The sequence below is a fragment of the Plecotus auritus genome, assembly GCF_963455305.1.
Source record: "Plecotus auritus genome assembly, chromosome: X".
NCBI classification, from domain to species: Eukaryota; Metazoa; Chordata; class Mammalia; order Chiroptera; family Vespertilionidae; genus Plecotus; species Plecotus auritus.
Window position 1 is genome coordinate 78,753,963 of NC_137784.1, and position 6,235 is coordinate 78,760,197.

General features: G+C 44.3%; 1 pseudogene across 1 annotated transcript; it reads left to right on the forward strand.

Annotated features, from left to right (window-relative positions):
- The first annotated feature begins 696 nt into the window (after positions 1-696).
- On the forward strand, positions 697-3,678 carry LOC308239643 (annotated as a pseudogene). The gene is made up of 3 exons (XR_013961684.1): positions 697-831; positions 2,302-2,355; positions 3,028-3,678. The product of XR_013961684.1 is annotated as an uncharacterized misc_RNA (transcript).
- The last annotated feature ends 2,557 nt before the right edge of the window (positions 3,679-6,235 follow it).

The following is a 6,235-nucleotide window of genomic DNA, read 5'->3' on the forward strand; positions in this document are numbered from 1 at the left end:
GAGAGATACTGTGATATTACCTTCTCCAAGGCATTTCAAAGTGATTATAAACTTTGTGAAGCATTAAAAAATAAACTGGAGAGTAAAGGATAAGATTATGTTTATTAGCTCATTTTCCTTTCATGCACTTCAAGAATTTATTTAAGCAAGGAGCAAAGGTACCAGGATGTATCAGCTCTATCACATTCCTTTTACATAAATATCCTATAATAGCAGAAGTTGATCCTTAATATCTGAGTTTCTTAAAAAATTAAAATCTTTTAAATTAAAAAAGAGCAACCCATGCTGAGGGTAGTACATTAAATAAAACTAAAAAATCTTAGAAGAAAATAAAATCTCTATTTTAACTAGCTGCTTTCTTATCTGAGAATCCACTCTGTAGCTATTATGTGAAGGTCCAGAGGACAGGAGGAATGAGCATCCATCCATGGCTGAGTGGAGAAATAGATTACAGGCATAGATGCTCCAAGGTCAATGAAGAGAAAGAAAAATTCTTCAGAGGTGTACCAATGTCCAGTAACCCTAGGAGAAGATGCAGCCCTTCCCTGATGAAACAGAACACATACCACAGGGAGAAGGGGCCACAGTTGACCTCTGGGATTAAGAAAGGCTAAAATGAGTGACAGGGTCACAAGCCAGAGGAAAGAAGTGGAAGGGGAGAGGGGTTAGTGAAGGAAAGGAGTGGGAGGGGAAGGGGCATAATGAAGGAAGAAAAGGCTGGCTCCTGACGCACTTTCTCCTGGTGGGAGGGGAACAAGGGACCCGAGCCCACTGGTGACGTTTCCCTCACGTGATCAGGAGCCGATGTGTACAGAAGTCCCTCTCCTCCAGGTACGTTCCTTATTTCCATGGAGAAAGAGAGATTTTTAGACCGAGGGACAGCGGGGCCAACTGCCCCATAGCCCTGCATGTCGGTACAAGAGTGTGTGTCTGTCTGTGTGTGGGGGTAACCTTGGGGTAGGATTGGTGACGGATAGAGGCTAGAGGATCTGGTCTGCTTTATAGATGAAACCTCCTTCTCACCCCCATTCATTTTGGTACAGAAAATTGAGTGAATGTTGTGAGAGAGGTCTGGGTAGCATCTCTTATTTTTCTGGATAAGTGCAGGCTTAGGGCAGAAAGAAATATGAGGAGAAGGAGTCATCTCTCTGGGAAGGCTATAAATCCACTGCTACCTGCTGACCCCTGAGGTGGGGGTGGCAGAGGGCAAACACCAGAGAGGGTCCAGGACTCAATTCTCTCTGCCCCTCCCCTGATGCCCATCGTTTGGTGCAAGAAATGGAGGACTTGGTGGGAGGAGATGGAGAGGGGTCAGGGGTTGAGAATGGGTATCAATTAGGATGTCCTAGGAGGCAGGCTATCTGATGGAGGGAGTGTGTGTGTGTGTGTGTGTGTTGGGGGGGGGGGGCGGGGGTTGCTGTTTGAAGAGGATGGCAAGGAAGTGGCCTGATCCCTGCTGGGTGGCTGGAGGAGGGCAAAGCCTGAGATCTCCTGATGGGGGGTGGGGCGGACCCCTGAAAAGGACTGTGCCCTCAGTATATCTTCCCCACCTTCCGCCCATTTTGGAGCCAAAAATTGTGTGTGTGTGTGTGTGTGTGTGTGTGCGCGCGCGCGCGCGCGCGCGCACGCGCGCGCGGGGTCGGGGGGGCTAGGTGGCCAGGTGCTGCCTATGAGGGTGATAGAGGTTCAGTCTGTGGAGTCCAGCTCCCTGTTGCGGAGGAGTAGCTTCTGAATTAGGGAGGGTTATGAGGAGGCAACATAGACCTAAAATTTTACTGAGTTTGAAAATAATTTGTCTCTTGCGTTGTAGGAAAATGTCGTCTTTCTGTGTACCTGGAAGAGGGGGGAGTGGCAGGAATGCTCTGGACATTTCTACCCTGTCCCCTAACTCTACCATCACCATTTTCAGAGAAGTGGGGGGCTTTGTGCTATCTGGGCACCCTGGGGTAGGGAGCTTGGAAGGCAGAAACCTGAGCACAGCATGGTCTGCCCTCTGAACACCACTGTCCTGAGCCTCACTCATTTTAGTGCAAGAAAAAGTGAGATAGAACTTTGGGAGGAGGATTCAGAAATATAGAAACACTTCGGAAATAATTTTTATCTGCCATTGCCCAGTGATAGAAAAATGGAGGCTGTTGTGGAGGGACTGTAGAGGGGGATCAGAGGCCCAAGGGAAAAGGGCAAGGGTAGCAGGAATTGGGAAAGTTTTGACAAGTATAGTGCAAAAAGAGTCAGTGTCCCTGTTACCAGTCATTCACTTCGCGATCCCTCATTCACCATATGTCTTCTGTCTCTCTACAGGTCTTCAGGGCTGTGGTTGCACAAGAAAAGGAAAGACCTCCAGGAGCAGTGCAGGTCAGTGGGAAAAGGCAACTACCCCAGGACCCCTGGGAGTGGGAGTGATTTAAGCCTGAGCAGAAGTTGAGGAGGCCATCTCCTGCCACCTCTCTTCCAAGTTTTCCTGTTGCAGTCTCAGAATCTATGGCCTCTGTCAGGACCATAAGGGAACTTGGTGCTTTATGGCTGGTGAGGATAGTGGGGGAGAACAAGGAAGTGAGAGATGGTGGTGTGGCATTTGTGAAGCCTCTTGAAAATATTAGAGTACCCCTGAAATCTGAGAACTGGTCATTGTTGTTGTGTCTGTAGATCTGTAAGTCTTACAATTGCAGGCAAGGCAAAAAAGAAGCCAGTCAGGATTCTTGCAGGTCATTGTAAGTTGGGGGCTACCCAGTTAAAATTGTTATGGGAACACCTAAGGCCAGAGCAAAGTTTAGGGACACATCTGTTTTTACACACTTCTCAGCACACTCCGCTTAAATACACGGAGAAGCACATATGGAAGTTTCTGTAAGGCTGGCTCATGCAAACATGTGTGGAGAGGGAAGGAAAGGAAAAAAAAGCATGGGTGGGAGTGCACCTGAATGTTGGGATCCTGTGAGGAACCCCCTACATCATAAAGGCAAGTATCAGGACCTTCATTCCACCACCTAAGTCCTCAGTCTCCTTTGTCTCCTCTTTGCCTCCTAGGACAGGCAAAGGAGGGGACATCTCAACATGGAAAAGCTCTACAAAGAAAATGAAGGAAAGCTGGAAAGCGAGGGAAAGCCAGAAGATGAAGTAGATACAGAAGATGAAGGAAAGTCAGATGGGAAAGAAAAGCCAGAAGTGGAGGGGAAGCCAGAGCATGAGGGAAAGCTCCAAGATCAAGGACAGCCAGATGATGAGGGGAAACAAGAAAAGCAGAGCAAGTCCCAAGGTGAGGGAAAAGCTCTCAGTGAGGGCAAGCCAGAACCCCAGGCCAAGCCAGCGAGCCAGCTGCGAGCTGCCGAAAAACGCCCGGCTGAAGAGTATGTGCCCCGGAAAGCAAAGCAAAAAACGGACAGGTGGACAGATGATTCCCTCAAGGACTATCAGGAGGACTTACAGAAAAGGCATTTGGGCATTGAGGAGAGGATGAGAGAATGTGGAGATGTAGCAAGGGCTCAGGAAGAGCTAAGGAAAAGACAGAAAACAGGTAGTTTTCACTGGATGCAAAGAGATGTACAGGATCCATTCTTCCCAAGGGGCCAGCGGGGTGTCAGGGGAGTGAGGGGTGGAGGTAGGGGCCACAAAGACTTTGAAGACAGTCCATATATTTAATGCCTTTGGCCTTTAAATCAATTTCTCTGATGGGAATATTGCCAACCCTGCTTTCCCTGGCAGGCATTTGCCAGGCAATGTGCTTTAACTTCATGCTGATACTTTACATTAGGCATCACCCTTGTTACCAGCAGCCTTTTGATCCAACTACACAGTGCTCTCTGTTTTAGTAGGGGCTTTTCACCCATGTGCATGGAATATATGTTCATGGTACATTGTAAAAATAATAAATAGTTTTCAGAACTGCATATACAGCATCAGCCACTTTTTGGGGAGAAAAAGTTACATGATACATCATGTGTATGAAAAATTATGGAACAGTAGACCAAAGGAGGAATAATGATTTTCTCTGTGTGGTGACAGTGGAGGAGCTTATGCTTTTCCTCATTTGCACATTTCCTCCTAAAAACATATTACTTTGTCATAAAATAAAAAATAATAAAAATAAAATATTTTTTAAAAGTAGAAAAATACACTGAGTGGCCAGATTATTATGATCTCTGAACGCATAATAATCTGGCCACTCAGTGTATATCCTATATAATAACAGGCTAATATGCAAATTGTCCCCTCGACCAGGAGTTCGACCAGCAGGCAGGCCGGCCAACCACCCATGTCCCCTCCCCCTGGCCAGGCTGGCCGGACCCCACCCATGCACAAATTCATGCACCGGGCCTCTAATACACACACACACACACACACACACACACACACACACACACTGAGTGGCCAGATTATTATGTGTTCAGAGATCATAATAATCTGGCCACTCAGTGTATGTACCAAGCAATCAAAATAACTGTTCAGTGAGTTTGTGAAGGTAGTGGAGACACTTCGAATTCCTGTTGTCACATTATCTCTGGGACTCGAAGATGGAGTTATGGATCCAACCAGGCAGTTATGGATCCATTGTGTTGTCATCTGTGAAATGGGAATAAAAATTGCCTTCAGGCCTGTGGAAATCAGATGAGATACTGAGTGTATGAGCTGTTTTGGGCTGGCTCCTACCTCACCCTGCACTAGCAAGGCCAGAACCCTGTCAGATGTTTGGAGTAGGGTGAGGAAGTTCTCAATTTTGCCTGAGAATAAGTCCAGACAGCTGAGAGGTGGGTGCCACTCTCTCCTGCGACATACCATATCTGTTGGGCACTCTGCCTCTTCTCATGGACCCTGCACCCTCCTAAGGGCCCCCCAAGGTAACAAAGCCCTTTTGATTTCCCTGGAGTCCCTGGTGAGTTGAATCCCCACTATATTCCCTACTGAACTGTGAAGAAGGTACCTCTTCTCATGTTATAATTGTATTAATCCTGACATGAAATGTGAAAAAAAATACATTGTAAAATCTTTATTAATATATATTTTAGGCATTATAATTACCCCACTAGACTTGCACTTTTCAAAGCAAAGAAATCTTACTCATTTTGGTAGCCACAATACATAATGGAAGCTTAAATATCAATACATTAATTATGAAGTTAGAAGGTCTCAATTCTTGGCCCAGTTCTTGGCCTGATCGAATACATAGCCTTAAGCATGTAATTTCATTCTTTAGTAACTGAAACTTGCTACTCCAAAAGGAGCATAGCAGGAGATCACATTGATTACAAGATACACTGATTTTTAACATTGGGTATAGAAGTGTTTCTCAAAATTTTCTAGCTACTAGCAGATTACCTGCACCCAAATCTCCTATCTTGAAAATGCAGAATCCTGGCTCCCACCTCAGATCCAATGCATCAGGATCTCTTTTGACCTGTCCTCACAATGTCTGTGTGTGTACAGATACAGTGAAAAGGAAAAGAAAAAAATATTTTTTCTGGGTGATGGGAACTCTTAGGATTTATTCTTTTAACATGATTTATGGTTTTAGCTCATTTTACTTTTTACCAAATGGATACATGTACAAAATTTTAAAATCCAATAGTGCAAAAGAATTTATTATTAAAAACTCTGGTCTGCCTTGCCATTCCACATTCTCATTCTCCAGAGACAACTACCATAATGTTTTGGATTACTTCTTATATTTGCCTCTGTATTTCTGAATCATATGATTAGGCTGCTATTTCCTTTTTAAATGGCTTCATTATCCAAGTGTAATTTACACACCACAAAATTGACCCTCAAAATTGTGCACACTTAAGGCACACTATTCATTGTGGGGTTTTTTAGTATATTAACAGAGTTCTGAAACCATCACAATTATCTAGTTTTAGGGCATTTCATCACCCTAAAAAGAACCCCATGCCCATTAGCACCTACTGCATTCCCACTCCCCACCAGCATCTGGCAAACACTGATCTATTTTCTGTCTCTATAGATTTGCTTATTCTAGACATTTCATATGAAAGGAATCACAATATATGGCTTCCTATATCTGACTTCTAGCATAATGGTTTCAAGGTTTATCCACACTGTAGCATGTATCAGTACTGAACATTCATGTAGATGTTTTATTTGCTTTTTAAAAATAAACTATTAGGTCAAAATACAAAATTTACAAGTACAAAAGTGATGGTTCTGCCTTAGTTTATTATGTAGATAACCTCAGAGCATGCTAATGAAGGTGTATTATAAATTCAATTTATTTGTTTTGTGT